Raw genomic sequence first — 17608 nt, forward strand, 5'->3', positions numbered from 1 at the left:
AATCCTCCATTAGGCCAGCCATTTCGTACAATTAGGTTTATTTACGATGCGACAAAAATGATTCTCGTTAACCTCAATTTGGACTCACGTGTCAACGATGACCCGCTTCGAATTTGATTGGATCAATACACTAGACCAGACAATAGACCTCTTCTCTCTTGTTGGATTATCCATCCTCCTTACAATTTCATTTTATAAGTCGTCCTTGAGGGGTATATTTGACACATTGTCCTTTTACGATTCTCGTACTTGTATTCTCTTCCGTTTTGCTTCTTTCTCGTGAGTACATATCATATAATATTTACAAACTATCTGTGCCACAGTTCCAACTGGCGTGTGTAATACAATCCGTTTACGGACACTCGAATACATTGTTACCATCTCGGTTCTGTTTGCTCCTCGGCGGACTCTGAAATCTTTAGATAGAGAAGACACTTCTATCGAAAAACCTTTTGTTCCTAGCCTCATATTGTATTCAATAATATAGGTTAAATCCACTTTTTTTTACAAATTTGATATACTTATGATTCGCCTGTGTATTGAATTTTGAACAAAACATGAGGCAGATAGATAAATGCCTATCGTTACTAGACAGTCGAAAGTTTATGATTATAAATTAAGATATCAAATTTGATCGTTTTTAATTGAAAACTGTAGATAAATATTCATAGTTATGTGTATAGTCAGCAGTATGGCTCGGTGGTCCCGGGTTCAAGCCTTGGGTTGATTGAAGAGAATTTATTCGGAGTATTCCTGCAGTGCCGCTGTTCAGATATGGATATTTGTGACTTCAAATCAATCATTTCCCATCAGCACTACAGATGTACTCTGAAAAATTTTTTCAATCGAGGTCTGCTCATGGAATAGAACCCGGCGCCTCTCGGTGTTAAGCAGAAGCTTAATGACCGAGCTATGCTGCTGGCTAGCATATGTATGTATATACATATACATATATTTAGAGTAGATTTTTAATGTAATTTTTATTACCCCTTTGCCTAAGCAGAAGCTTTCGCAAAGGGGTAATTTTTTCAGGAGTTATTTCATGATTTGGAAAACTTCTGAAATATTATACAGTGGGTAATATTCTACATTGAGCAACCTCTAGAAGCTCAGGGCGTTCACGCCGATTGTTAAAATATTCAAGATTTTTTTTTGCCCTTCAGTTTTACGCAAAGAAATTCCAGTCACATTTCATAAGCGCGCCCGCACACATGACACAATTTCCATAAAAGAATGAAAAAAAACGCCAACGACATATTTTTTACGATCGCAACACTTCTCATCGCACGTGAAGGAGATAAAAAGAGGGACACGGACGTAAACACGCGTGCGTTTATTATTCGCGCGGTTTTTGGTCGAAGAAATCCGGCCATTAGGACCGCGTAATGGCCGACGTCAGAGAATTCAGAAAATGGCGGGGGGGAAGGGAAACACTCATGGGATGGAAACGAAGTGCAATAAACCACCGGGGAGGCTTTCAAGTCTCCGGAGTGTTGTTTTACACGCCTGTCCGTCACAAATGCCGTGACCGTATGTGTATGTATGTATGTATATATGGAGGTGTGTAAACTTTTAATTTTGACCCGTTCAAATAGCGGAACGCGAAGCTTCACTTCAATCGCCGCTTAGCGCCACCAGCACATGTGTATATATGCCGCCATTGTTTTGTTAATACAACATTCAAAGTAGATCATTTTGTGTGTATGTGTCAGTTTCACCAAGAGTTCAAGGTCATCTGGAAAGTCTTGAGCTAGAAATACAATGTCAAGAATCTGTTTTTATAATATAATTTAAAAGCTGAATGATTAAGTTTCTCATTCGCTTATAATTTTCAGCCATAATTAGTTTAATGAATATGCAAGATAAAACAAACGTTTCAAATTGAAAGTCAAAGTTTGTATGCAAAATTGAATTAACAAGTTACCATGGAATTATTTTTGACGCTTGACAGTTTTCTGTGACGTTTTGTAACGAACAATCTCAACTGACTGCTGAGATTGACGCTGGAATTACATATATTCCATTCATTTTTTTTAAATATATGAATAAATCGTACAAAGCTTTACTGTTTTGTTCATATTCTATCAAAGCTACAGTTTTGGAGAAAATAATGAATCGTTTTATAACTTAGATTAATCGTTTTTTAACATGTATTATAAAATTCATTATGAAATTTAATTGTCATTCATTTTGATATTTTTCACAAAATGCTTTTTTTTTAATAACGCAGGTTTGTGCTTCTAAAAATAATAAAATTGCTTACAGCTCATTTCAAAGTTGCATTTGGTATGCATAAATGCATGCTTCTAGTGTGTATATTTTTATTTAAGTTTTTTCATTAGTCCACATTCGTTCAATGGGGGCATAGATCCAGGGAATAAGGAAAATTCAACGATTTAAAAATTTTCTTGAAAGAAACTTTTTTATATATGTGAAATATTCAAAACTTTCAACGCATGTATCAGGGCATGTCAATTTTATCGCCATTCTTCAATCTTTTCATTTGTAGCTTTTAATACACGAAACTTCATGGAATAATTTTCCGCCAAGTATATTTAAGGACCAGTGACCAGAAATAAATAAATTGCTTGCCTTGATCTTCGTCCACAGAAGGATTTCTCATAGAATGACTCATTAAAATACTTTTCCATGAAACATTTATCCGAGCTATGTAAATAAGCAATAAAGGTTTAATAAAAATGAATGAATTGCAATTAAATATTGCAGCAATAATATATTTAGTGATAGTCGATATTACAAAATAAGGACAGAGCAATGAAATAAAATACGTATGTATGGTCAGCGTAATCATTGCACATTTGAAAATTTTTCAAAATAGTATTACATTTTTTGTAATACAATGTACAACACCCAGATCGAATGAGGAAGTCTAATGGATAAAAACATTTTTATTACAAATTCAATAAAATACATTAAGTGGCCGTAAAAAAATAATTGAAGAATAAAACCAGCTTTATTTTCTTATTACAAAGCTCTTGAATAACATAGCTTTTTTTTTTGGAAAAACTTTTAGTGTTCCTTTGGCCCCCTCCCACCTGACTGCGTGACTGGCAATATACAAATGTTTAAACTTTAATTTAAATTCGCATATCAATTCCTTTCCAAGACTGGCTATTCAAATAACGTCCAGCAAAACACTAGTAAAGATGAAAGTCAAAGAAACATACAATTGAAAAACAGTTAACTGAAGTACACACAATTTTGAAAAATAATCATTTTTATAGCTGATAAATTGCAATATTTAAAACGCTACTCTAATTGATTAATTCATGTGGACATGTGTAAATATATATGTAAGTAAGGAAACGCGACATACATTTCACAATTCCCAACATATTAAATGTGTCACAATTTCAGTTATCTAAATCTCCTCAAGCTTAAATGACTTACAAGCATCGCTAAACGAAATTGTTGTTCATGTGTAGTGCTAAAGCGGGGCTAAAATTGAATGTCATATAAATGAAACGGATGATATATGTATGTATTTAGTAAGTCGACTCATAATATGCATAACATTATGGCAACAACATTGTAGAGAGAGTCAATAATTTTAGATATCCTTGATGATATCTGGGTGAATGGTGTGAAAGCAATCAGAAAAGCGCTAGGATAAAGTATGCCAGAGCTGCATTCTTAAAAATGAAAAATGTTCTAACACGTGATCTCTACATAGCACTCCGTATGTATTTTTTGGCACGCGGCACGTATTTTTTTTAGATAGTTTTGCACATGCAAAATAAACGCTAACACGCCTAACCACACGACCTTTGGCAAAACTCACCCCTGGAGTGTTTTCGGTAATATTTTATTATTGACATGGTGATTCCCAAATTTGGATAAATGTAGGAGAAATTTTTTGAAATAATAAGATCGTATGAATTAAAAATTACATGAGATATGCACATCACAGCCGGAAAACACGGGCACGTCATGTACCGCACTTTTCGGTGTGTTCTTACCATTAGACTTTTACGATGTTACGCTTTCAGCATCCTTCTGTGTAGAACAGAAGCATGGACCCTGCATTATACCACGTTTAATAAGCTACAAGTCTTTGAGATTGGTCCGCTCAGAGCATAATCGATCATTTTCTAGCAAGATTCAAAATATGAGATCGAATTTTAAAAATTAATTATTCATATAGTTACGATGTAGGCAGTTCGATCACAAGTCGTTATTTATGTAGTACTGTTTAGGCATAATTACTTTAGATCGAACTACATAAATAGCACTGGGCAACAAAAAAAATAGCGGAGAATATTAATATGACATTGATTTTTGTTGACTTCTTCTCGTTTATGAGATATAAGCGTTTGAAAAAAAGTAATTTTTTTACAGATTTTCAGCTTTTGCCGTATTTAAACGAAAAGAAGCTACCAAAAATCATTGTCATATTCGAATTAAGTGGGTCAAATTTCGTAGAGATTGATTAGTCTCCACTCCAGTACGAAAAAAAAGTATTTTTTATTGCTCAATGTAATTACTTACTCAATCAAATCAAACTCATGTTTTAAACCTGATACCAAACGATCGAATATACTCTAGAGCAGATCCCTTTAAGATGTGGACATACAGATAGATGCTGAAAATTCCATGGATGGCGCGTAGAAACAATGCCTTATGGAAAAATATGTCTAAGTTTTCAACAATGAGAAAAAACGCAAATTAAAGTATCTTGAACATGTGATTCTGACAGGGTCGCCGAGAGTAATACCGGGCTCTGAGAAAAATATCCTTATGACAAACAAAAAAAACATCTTATAGATATATTTTTAATATCAGAAATATTAAAAAAAAAATTATATGTTGCTTACTATTTTTTAAAATAATTAAATAAGAATGTATGATATAACATTAGAGTCCATCCGGGCTCTGGAACTTTACCTCGGCTCCCCCTCCCTCTCATCGGCCCTGGATGCTGAATCAAAAATAATATCTCACACGCTTAGTAATCTTGGAATAGATCGTAGGTAGCGTTGTCAGGCATCCCGATTAATCGGGATTGTCACAAATTTTAAGTCCCGGTGTCCCGAACAAACCTCTCGGAACGCCCAAATGTCCCGGTTTACTACTTTTTAAATTCCAAAAATTTAACTCAGAATTAACATAATTCAACAATCAACTATTTGTCTCTCTCTTATATTTTCTGGAGAACAATGTGTAAAAGGGAGACAAAAAATATGTATCAGCATCAAATAATTTATCCTGAATCGATAGTTTTCTCATACTCAGAATTATTCATCACACGAAGATGCGGAATAGACACCGTCAGAACAGAAAGACTTCTGTGATTTTACTAAAATTGAATATAAAAATCAACTTTCACATTCAAAAACTAGGTGGCTATCGCTATTACCTGCAATAGAACTCACTCTAAAGCTATTTGAAGCTTTAAAAGCTTTTTTTTAGCTGAAGAAAAAGCACCAAAAACCTTATTATATTTTTTCACTAATCCTCTCAGTGAAGTCTATCTTTGGTTTCTTCATTGTAATTGTAGCACTTTTCATTAACATATATTAAAAATAGAAGGGGAAAAAAATCAATTCTGGATAATATTCTAAATATTATCACTTCGATTGAAAATAAATCTATAGAAAAGTCAAAGATCTGATTTTTTTTTGGGGGGGAGGTGTCCCGGTTTGACTTGCATGAAATCTGACAACCCTAATCGTAGGCCAACGCAGGTGGTGGAAAACTTCATGGTTGCAAAATCTTAGGCAGTGGTACGGCCTAAGCCTCCGAGCATTATTTAGAGCAGCCTTCGATAGAGAATCCTAGTTGCCAACGCTCTAGAAGAACATGACACCTGAAGAAGACGATGAAACCTTCATGCAAATAAAAACAAACTTCATGACAATAAATATAGAAAACAACCACCCGGATAATCTATGTGATTAATTCTGACAAGCATTTAGATATGATTGGAATTAACTATTGAAATCGAACGTTTTCAAAAGCCAAAGTCTTCTCAGTTCAAACATTGAGCTTCAACCGAGAAAATGTCGCGCTTTCAGACCATTTGTTCGACCTCCTTTGTTCTCGTCGACGTCGGGGTTTTCGAGGTATTCCCGTCGATGTCGATGTCGGTGTGTGTGGAAGCCTATAAATAGTTGGGCGTAGGTCGTTCGACATTTTCAGTCAGGAAGCGGCCAATAAATGGGAAAAGCAACGTCAAAATTGAACGTTTTATGGCCTATCAAGTGACACCTATAAAACGTCCACGGACCACTTTCTTGCTCCATCAAACGCTCGGGAAGAATTTCCTCCCCCATTGTTTTCCACTTTCCCATCCCCGGTGTGCCCTCGATCGGAATTAGCGTGAAAGCGTGTCAAAAAACACTTTCTGTAATTCCAAATGTAAACATAAATCCAAACCCGAGTCTCGTTTAAGTATGGCGTGCAAACATTTGATCCAAACATCATACCATTACTCAAACATGGCGGTCAAAGAATAATGAGAGCCTCATTTGCGTAACAGTTTGAACCCAATCACAGACTTTAATATTCCAAACTAACAACGAAACATTTTCAAACCGTATGAAATTATAATGTCATGTCACACATCCTGATCAAAAAACTTTAACATATGTATATTTATGAATATTAGATACATGCGCGCATGTACGAGGGTAAATAATTCAGTGAAAGCAATTTGTATGGCTCAATTAGATATAATCACATGTCAGAACACTTTCAAGGTCATATAATATATTTAAAAAATATGTAGGTATATATGTTTGTCACAGTGAAATTATAACAGCAGTAAAATTATAATTTCACTGACGTTTCAGTAAAATCATAATCAGCTACATTTTCACTGGTCCCTATCAGTGAAATTATAAATATTGACAGTTGGATGATAGTGCGTCGCCGATACCAATCGCGCCACCCCACGTCACAACCCCGCTCCTCTCCATCCCCACTGTGACGCCAAACTCGCCCTCACATACCCTCACCACAACCCCGCTCCTGTCCATTCCCACTCTCTTCTTTTTTGGCTTTGGATTTATTTGATGCCGTATATACGGGACTGGATGCGGATGGATGCAGCCAAACTTATTTATTTAAGGGGGTCTACCTCACGGTACCGAAAATGAAAAGGTCGAAAAAGCAAATATCGGAAGGCAAAGATCGAAAATCGAAAGATCAAAAAAAGGGTGCATGGTAAACGGTAATATGTATTATTAACATATCAGTGGCATGCGGTGAAATTATATCTCTTTTTGTCATACAGCCTTGTTTAATGTGCGCGCGCAGGATACGGGAGGAAAAGCCTGTTCCTCTTGTTCCTGTTGTATCCTGCTCGTGCAAATTAAGTGAGGATGTACGACGGGGGGGAGAGAGTTTTACCGCACGCCACTGATATATAGTATGTATACTAACCGTTTTTCCTATGTATGCATGATAAACGAATATTTTTGACTTTTTCACGGTCACCCTATTACAACGTACGTATAAGCCGATATAATTGAAAATGGCATAAGTCCACTTTTCTTGAGATTGAGGTGTCGAATGTAAGGTTTATAATTCATTAGCTTCCAAGGAATATACGTGAAGTTTCCTAAAATTCTTAGAAAAATCTTTTTTTTTTTTTGCATTTGAGCCGTTATATATTTATTTTATTATTATAATTAATAAATAATAACAATAATAATAACAAATTAATTAAATGTGACCTGATAGGTTGCCCCAATGCGTCACACCAGTCTTACAGTTAAACAAGAACAGTAAAAAAATCATTCATCTAATTCAAATATTGTTCGATGAATGATTTTTGTTCATCTTAATTCATGTTGAATCTCACTATTGTTTTCTATATTTAATTACTATGATAAATACATAAAAATTAATAAACAACAATAAAAATCAATGATCAATGTGACCTATCAGGTTGCCTCAATGCGTCGTCTCACAACAACAACAATAAGAACAAAGAAAAAATAAACACAAACAAGAACAGTAACAAATTAGAAATCATTCAAATAGACTAGTGTTGAATCTCCTGAAACTGACCAGTTCATTATCATGACTAGTCACCGGAGTCTGAGGGGGCCGTGTATTGTTTAAAGGTTGTAAATGCATTGTTAAAGGTTTGCCAAACAATGGATAGCACTGTGACTATCCTACCTCTAATCATGACAATCAAACAGGTCTAAATTTTCATCTATCACATTAAGGAACCGGACAGCCTTTACAAGAGACGAATTACCAAAAGCAGACGTTTTCACAAAAATTGGTTTAAAAAGTTGACGATGACGGTTGCAAAGCTCTACCGCATTCAGGCACCCAAAATTTAATCTGAGACAAAATCGAAGGGTTGTCAATACTTCCCTTTAATACTCCAAAGGAGTATTTGGAAATGGCAATAACCCTTCTCGAAGATAATGAGTCAAATCTTAAGACACTTTGAAAGTGGCATAAGTACACTACATTTCGAGAAATATCTCGCAAAAAATTAAACATAATGTTTTTTAATATGTATATTCTGCTTTTCCAAAATTCTGGACATATCGAATTAAATACATAATAACAATTTGTGAATCGACTCAAACAGAAATAGTGTTTTTGGAATTGAAAATTGGACTTCCGCCATTTTAAAATATAACGGCTCATATGACGATAAAATACAAACAATATTACTCCATAAACCAACACTAAAAATTAACCTAGAATTATACAGACATATTTATATTAACAAAAAACTTGCAAATTAGTAATAGTATCTTATCACCGACACTAATTCAATTTTATCATTTGATCTATTAACGCGAATCCCACTTATACAAAATGTGACCTTTACAAAACGATGACACAATTCCTACCTCTAATTAAGTATTACAATCTATACAAATTAACAACGTTATCACTGATGTAAAATAGCCTAGTATAACTAAAAAAAAAAATTATAAATAAACCGTCGCTCGATACACATCAGTTCCATTAAGTTCATTAGCTCGCACACCCAAAAATAAAAATCATATTACGAAAGATAGGAGCAATATCGTTCGTACTGTCAAGTGAAGGTTCAACGATGACCCGACCATATAAAATATATGTATAGGTACATACAAATACATACATATGTATGTACATACAATATACTTTTCACGTGCGTGCATACTACTTGTTTATATTGGATTATTTTATCGCGAAATCGAATGACTATTTCGTCATAACTCTTTTGCACAAATCAAAATAAATTGTCGTATCTTATCGTAACAACGAGAATATTGTACGTCCGATTAGATACACATATTAAACTGTAGTGAGAAAATAGTAGTACTGTAAGCTTAATATGCAATCAGAATGAAAACCACAACGTCAATCCTAATTAGCGCAGAGCTAAATCTATCTACATATATGTACATACATATGTACATAATGTCATGTCACGGTCGTACACCTTGATTGACATGTTTTGTTAAATTTCGTCAGCCTTCGTCACCATTATTTCTATACCAATAATACACACACCTACATAAGTATGTAGATATGTACATATCTATATACATATAACCATCAACTTCCCTTATGCTAGATTATTTAGTTCGAATTGAAATTTTGCTAAGTCTAATTGAATGCTATTCATTTAACACCCAAAAGTAATGAAAGATTTTCAGTCCTTTTAAATCTGATACATATAAAAAGTGTCAAAACTAATTTAATTCGTACTTGTCCATTACACAATTTTTAATCCACATATTTCCATTTTTTAAACTTTTCTCATATATTATTTTAATTGTATCTAAGTACGTGTAAAGTTCCAAACAAAAGGTCAAAGGTCAAATTTGCATGCCTTGATGTAAAGGCATTCAAATTACCAGAAAATGGAATACCGGTAAATCGGTAAAAAAAATATGAGTCATTACAGGTTTATCGGTATTTTATCGGGAATTTCGAAAGTATCAAAATGCTAATATTGTGGCTTTATATTATGATATAAAACACAAACTTGAATAAAATATCCTCATAAAACATTAATTTTACATTAACATAATTTTTTGTTTCATTCAAAAGGTTATTACATATAATATTATATAAAAATACAATGCGTTGAAAAAAAAATTTATAAAAACAATGAAACATTTATTACCAAACAAATTTACATCTTCGCAACACAGAGATTCCACAGCAAAAAATTCCACAGTTTGTAAAACTCTCCATCTCGATCTTTAGATCTATGCAACTCTTCCTTTCACATTGCAAGTAAACTATTCCAACTAGTTTTCAAGTCCAGCAATAATGAAAGCTCTTTCCTTTAATTTTTAGAGATTGTCGCTTTTGGTCGGAGAACGGCGAAACATGCTCACAATATTTTGTATTTTCTTTATGCATGGAAACATTTTCAAGTTTATAACATCTTTCGAAGAAACTTCAACTGGTATAGTTAAAATAACAAAAACTCATTATTGACTTCTTCTTCTTCTCCATCTTTGTCTTTATCTTCGACCGAATCTTCAGTTGTTGTTTCGCTGATGAATTCTTGAGATTAAAAAAATACTTGTATTATATAGCACTTAATATCTGCAAATTGTTTGCCATGTGCCATACATAATTGATGACTAGTATCAATCAATGTTCCTATTTTTGTCCTTACTTAACCGAATGTCCTTTACAAAAACGCATCGAATCTGTTCACATTTAATATCATCTCATAATATCGTAGTTCCCAAATATTAATATTAGAATGAGATATTTTTATTTTACCGAGAAATTCAAAACTATTTACCAGTAATTTAAGAAAAAATACAAAAAATAAATAAAATAAAAATATAAATAAAATATCGAGAATGATAACGTAATAACTAAAAGAAAACGACAATAAAGGCAATATGTTGGAAAAGAACAATTACAAAAATCCTTTAAATTTAAGAAAGACATCTAGTTTGTTATTAAAAATACTAAGGTTTTCTGAATTTACTAGTGTTAGGAAGACTACTCCAAACTGTAACCAGTCTGTTTGATACACAAATTAAAATAAAGCTATATATTATATTTATATATATAAATATAGTGTAAGGTAATTTATAGTAAAAAATCGAGCGTGTATGTATGTATGCTATACAATCCAGTGGATATGACGCTGACATATATACATATATATACTAGTATTGTATCCGATGACATATCATCGCATGGGTGTTGGCATATTAAGTTAATAAATAAAAAAATTAAAAGAAATGTGTCGTCGGGTCGATACGCATGCGGTGTAATTTTTTTCAAATACCTTTTAAATATATTTAATTTAGTTTGAATGTTTAATATGAAAAAAGGTAAAAATTACCTACCTACCTACATACATGTAAACAATATAAAACACCAATAGAAAAACCAATAGAAGTTTTTTTCTTTTGTCTATCCGTTTTGGGAGTAGTTTAGCTGTGACGTACATATGTATGTATGTCGAATCAAAACAACTATTATATGTAGTACGGCGAGCGTTATCTCAGACAGACAGAGAGACAGACAAACAGGCAGAGAGAATAGCGATATTATATATTAATTATATAATATATTGAATACTTTCAAATAAAATTGTATGCTGATAAATGTCAAAATTTTCACAAACAAAAACTAAAATAACATTTGTTTTATGCACATATGTACATATGTATGTATGTACATAAAACATTTGTACTCAAATATAATGAATAGTATCAAATAATACATAACAATTTGTCGAATTGAATGCAATCAAATTGACTAAAATTTAATGTCATCTTATCAGATCTCCGACACGCATTCGAGTCAGTCTTTCTTCTTCCGACTTTGCGTTACGACTCTACGTGTGGAAAACGGTAAGATTTATCACCGCGAAAAACGTTGCCAAGATGTGCCCATACATTGGCGGCAATATTAAAAACGTGATTTGCAGTCCTTATCTGGTACGGCAGGCGCACAAACTCCTCTCTCGCTTTATTTTGTTGTCGTTTTTTTTCGACGGATTTATTGGAAAAGTTTTCCCTTTTGGCATGAACTGATTCGACACGAACTACGTGAAAATTACACGTCATTTTTCTTTTATTTGTTGTCATATAAACGTACCCACACGTGGGGTGGGCAAGAATAAACGACAGTCAAAAGTCAAAGCCGTTCTGGACCGCATGAAAAACATTAATGGCGATTTATGGGAACTCATCATCGACAGACTTGCGTCAAAAGGAAAATTGTGTTGAATCTTTTACACCCCGCTTACCATCTACAACTAAAAGGGCTTACATATTTCAAACGAATTCACATTGAATCAATAACAATCTCCGATTGATTTATTGCGGAAATAACATAATTGAAATAAACAGCTCTATCTTTTTTGTTCCAGGTATTTTCGACGAGTTTTCCTTCTCAGAAAAGAAGACAGTAAGGAAAGGAGCCATTCTTTTCAGGTTGATATACGTATCGTAAGTATACACATTGATTAAACTATCGATATATAGTATATATACATAGTATTATTCAGTACCAAATACTTCTAGTTTACAAAATAATCATTTAAGTAAAATAACTTTTAAATAACCCAGCGATTTCCAAACTGGAAGACGCGGGCTACAACGGAAAAAGGCTTTAAAAATTGGTTTACAGTATAGCATAATAAAATAAAATAATATATACTTATAAATACATAAACTTTCAAAACACAATTTTGAAATGCAAGTATTTTTTTACAAACCTCCTTTATGACTGGTTACAAGAGAAAATCCACTTGTCATGAAAATATAAACTATTCATATGTACATAGATTTTGTATAAAGATATAGAAAAAAAACATCTGACTATTGATTCGAATACTTATTTTTGACTAGAGCATGCATTACCGGTTTTCGGTAAACCGGTTTACCGCTCAAAAATTTTGGAATTCCCGGTAACATTTAGTAAGATTTTTAAACTATGTTATTATATGAGGATATTTGCAATGAACAGATTCAATGCGTTTTTGATAAGTTTATTCGTCAAACAAACACTGAATATTCGGTTGAAGACGAGGACGAAAATGGAGATAGATAAGATTGTGGAAGAAGTTTTTTTCAACGTTTTGTTTTTTTATATAAAATGTAACGTAATGTAATTGTAAAACATTTGAATGTAAGACATTTGAATTCAGTAATAAATTATGTTAATGTAAAATGAATGCTTTACTATGTTTTACTATCACAATATAATGCCATAATATTAACTTTTTGATACTTTAAAATATCTCGGTAAACCGGTAATCACTCGTTAACCGATTTACCGGAACCTACTTTAGAAACTGCAAAAGTCAAAAATTTGTAAAAATTGCCCATTTTTTTAAGCACTCATATCTCCTAAACGAGAGAAATCCAACAAAAATTATTGTCAAATTCGAATTGAGTGAGTCAATCTTAGTAAAGATTTATACGTTTCCGCTCCAGTATTTTTTTTTTTTTGCTCCGTGTTATTATTATCCACTCAATGCTGTTTAAACGTTTTTCTCTTTGTAGATACTCTACATAGATATCTCAGTCATACATATGTACATATGTATAATATGACCAGCAGATTAAATGAAATTGCCATCCGACAAGTTACGTAATTAAGCAGAGCACAAAAGACTGACGCTATAAATTATTTCAAAGGTTCCCTAATTAATTGAACACATTTATTTCAATTCGATTTTATATTTTTCGCCCCGGCGAAGATTAGTTTTAAATTGACAAAGTTCAAAGCTCTAATTACCGACATTAAAGCATTTAACGATGGTGGTGGAAAAAACAAAAGTTCGTCTGAAAAGTTTCGCGTCTGCAAAAGAGCATACTCGTCTGCTTTTGACATGCGGTTTTCGATAAAGGTAATTCGCGGAAACCTCGTCAAAGGAAATTTATTCAATGGCAACCCCATTAACACCGCAATTTGGTCTAATTTACGCTTCTAAGTGTTACAGTATGCACGAACGCGTCTTCATCGCATAAAACGAGTGCACAAATTTTACGGCGAACAAAGAAGTCTTTCCCTCCTCCTTTTTGCACTCGTAAAATATCGCTCTATTGAAATAGAGGAAACCGCACAATTTCGCGAAACATTCTCCTTTCACGCTGAAACGAAGGACTTTTCTACATACCACGCACAGGGTGAGTCGTAATTGATGGTTCAATTCTTTCGACATTAAATTTTGATTAGACTCTTTCATTTATCAATAAAATTTCGAAAATACGCTAACACGCTCCATCTCTCATTCTTCCCTTGAGATCGTATATCGTGGAAAGAGATGGAACTTTGTGATTGTTTACGAAGAACTCACTCGGCCGACAAAAACAAAAGATTTTGTTTTCAAAAAAAAATATATATATATATATATATATATATATAGATACATATAAGTATATAGATACATATAAGCCGAATTTGCCTTGCAAGATGAGCGTAGCGAAGAAACAAATTGCGTATAAAGAAAACTACTTAACAACAGCTCATTTCCAATTATCTCTGCTAAAAACATTCAAGACTTTATTTCGTTTTGTTTAAATAAGTACTTATACAGCTACTTTTAAACGATAATGAATCTTTATTATCCTTTTCGCAAAATAACAAAAAAACTTTTTAAGGGGAATATAATATTATATATTGATCCTAATATATACAATACACAATATGATAAAAAAATATATTATATGTATGTATGTATTTCCTATTACCGGGAACCGATTCCAGCGGAGGGTACGAATTTTAACATATCCCGAAAAAATATTATTTAAATCCTAATCAAATTTCAGCATCCTTTATAGTATTGAAGTTTAAGGTGCAAATATGCCAACGACGCGTTTATACACCAACCCCTTGCCAATGGACCGACCGGTTCGATTTCGAGAAAAATTACTTCCTAAATCGTACGAGCTCTTTTCAAATTGGAAAATGCGAAACACATGCGATTCGCCTATAAATTATTCGATTTTGTTTCTCTCGAGTAACTAAGGGCTTTTTTCGATAAAGGGCGGTCTATGGCGACCCAAACTGGTTTTCGGCAATATATAGGTATAATGTATACCCAGACAACAAACAGTGATGCCCTCGTTTTTGACCGGCTCTATTTGGGAAGGGCATTTTAAAGTTGAATTCGAAAATGGAAATTATTTAATATATTTTTATAAGCGTAAAAACAATAATAATTAAAAATGTATTACATTTTTTTTTAAATAAATTTATATTCTGCCATGATGCCATAGCGGATTGCCCCTGAGCGACACCTACATATGATATCTAACTTGTACATACGTATATAAATGTATAGATTATAAATTTGAAATCATATTCAAATAGTGGTGACATAGTGGGCAGGATGGTATTGTAAATTTGATGAGGGACCGTTTCAACAATGAACCAGATAAATTGGCAAACTTTGATAGGAAACGGTCGTCTTGCAGTCACAAATATCCAAGTCTGAACAGCAGCACTGCAGTAATACTTCTGAATAAACTCTTTTCGATCAAATTCAGACCAGGGCTTGAACCCGGGAACTTTTTGCTTCATAATATACATAATATACAATTGAGATAAACAAAGGTATCATTAAGTTTCAGAACTTAGAAGTAGTCAGGCTTTTAAATATTTATGTACATTTGTGTGTGAATTTTTCGTAAATAAATTAACTTATGTATTTTAAATTAGAGTTATAACATTAAATATTTGTATGTATAGATGTACGCTTTTAATTATAACTTAAATTGATTTTTAAATTGCTCGGACCCCAATAGATGTGCTCTCGCTATTTAATATTACTATTTTCAATAAACATACATATGTATGTACATAGAACCACAAAATTTTGAATAGTTTAAACCGAAGTCAAATCGTCCTCATACAAAATCACACCCGCCCGAATAGCGTCAGGTAATTCATATATATGTACATATGTACATAGTATTCAATAATGGAGCTTACAATTTGTGATGTAATAAACTGTGGAAAAGCTTTTTATGTGAAATTATGTTTATGATAATAAAGTAATGCCTCGTCTATTTTATGGCAAACAGTATATTTGCGAGGAAAATGCACGTCAAATAAATACATTATGAACATAAAACATTAATTAACTATGCAATTCAAAGTGCAGGTAATCTTTCTCTTCGCCTGAACAAAGTTATATTTTACATACTACTCGTTATCAATATTTCAATATTTTTATGTCTTTCATAATTTATATTTTGGATATACTCGTAATTACTGTGAATAAAACAGTAATCAAAATGAAATTCTAAAGAGGCTTACACATTATGACACAAAAAAATTGTAGGCCGGACCTTAAATACATATATGTGTGTGTGTGACTTCAAGTCAATTATTTCATATCAGATTATGCCAATTTGTCTGATTTCAATGTTGAAACGGTTTGTCAACCATTTCCCGTTTCTCACAAAATTGAGTTTCTAGCATCTCGGATTTGTTAATTACACTAAGCAACAAAAATATTATCGAAGTGGAGACTAATCAATCTTTATTAAATTTGGTCCATTGAATTTGAATATGACAATGATTTTTTTGGTTTGTTTTCGTTTATTAAATACTAGCTGTATTACCCGGCTTCGCTCAGTGTTTATAATATAAACCGCTTAAACATGACTAAGCTAATTTAATTAAAAAAAAAAAAAAATTAAAAAAAAAAATTAAAAAAAAATTAAAAATAAAAAAAAAAAATCAAAAAAAAAATAAAAAAAAAAAATCAAAAAAAAAATTTAAAAAAATCAAAAAAAAAATCTAATTTTTTTTTTTGCCTTCTAGGGCTTCGCCCTCGGCACCCCCCTGAGCCTTTGCCTTCTAGGGCTTCGCCCCTCCACGCCCCATGAGCAATTGCCGTTTAGGGCTTCGCCCCCATGATCAGTTGCCTTTTAGGGCTTCGCCCCTCCGCGCCCCCATGATTCAAAGCCGTCTAGGGCTTCGCCCCCCTTAGTTAATGCCTTTTAGGGCTTCGCCCCCCGCGCCCCCAAGATTAATTGCCGTTTCGGGCTTCGCCCCCCTTAGTTAATGCCTTTTAGGGCTTCGCCCCTCCGCACCCCCATGATTAAATGCCGTCTAGGGCTTCGCCCCCCCTAGTTAATGCCTTTTAGGGCTTCGCCCCCCGCGCCCCCAAGATTAATTGCCGTTTAGGGCTTCGCCCCCCTTAGTTAATGCCTTTTAGGGCTTCGCCCCTCCGCGCCCCCATGATTAAATGCCGTCTAAGGCTTCGCCCCCATGATCAGTTGCCTTTTAGGGCTTCGCCCCTCCGCGCCCCCATGATTAATTGCCGTCTAGGGCTTCGCCCCCCTTAGTTAATGCCTATTAGGGCTTGCGCCCCATGAGGCTGGGCCCCCCGGGCCCCCTTCGGGGCCCCACGGGGCTGCGCCCCTTGTGGCGCCCCCTTTTGAGCCCCATGGGGCTGCGCCCCATGAGGCTGGGCCCCCCGGGCCCCCATTCGGGGCCCCACGGGGCTGCGCCCCTTGTGGCACCCCCTTTTGAGCCCCATGGGGCTGCGCCCCATGAGGCTGGGCCCCCCGGGCCCCCTTCGGGGCCCCACGGGGCTGCGCCCCATGTGGCGCCCCCTTTTGAGCCCCATGGGGCTGCGCCCCATGAGGCTGGGCCCCCCCGGGGCCCCACGGGGCTG

General features: G+C 34.2%; 1 protein-coding gene across 2 annotated transcripts in view; it reads left to right on the forward strand.

Moving 5' to 3' along the window:
* AstC-R2 (Allatostatin C receptor 2) overlaps nt 1–17608 on the forward strand; it is a 92403-nt gene that overhangs the window by 56923 nt on the left and 17872 nt on the right. For both annotated transcript variants that reach the window (XM_077427848.1, XM_077427856.1), the window contains exon 4: nt 12341–12419. The gene's annotated coding sequence lies outside the window, so the exon portion shown is untranslated. The remainder of the gene's footprint in view (nt 1–12340; nt 12420–17608) is intronic.

Source organism: Arctopsyche grandis, chromosome 1, assembly GCF_051622035.1.
Source record: "Arctopsyche grandis isolate Sample6627 chromosome 1, ASM5162203v2, whole genome shotgun sequence".
Taxonomy (NCBI): Eukaryota; Metazoa; Arthropoda; class Insecta; order Trichoptera; family Hydropsychidae; genus Arctopsyche; species Arctopsyche grandis.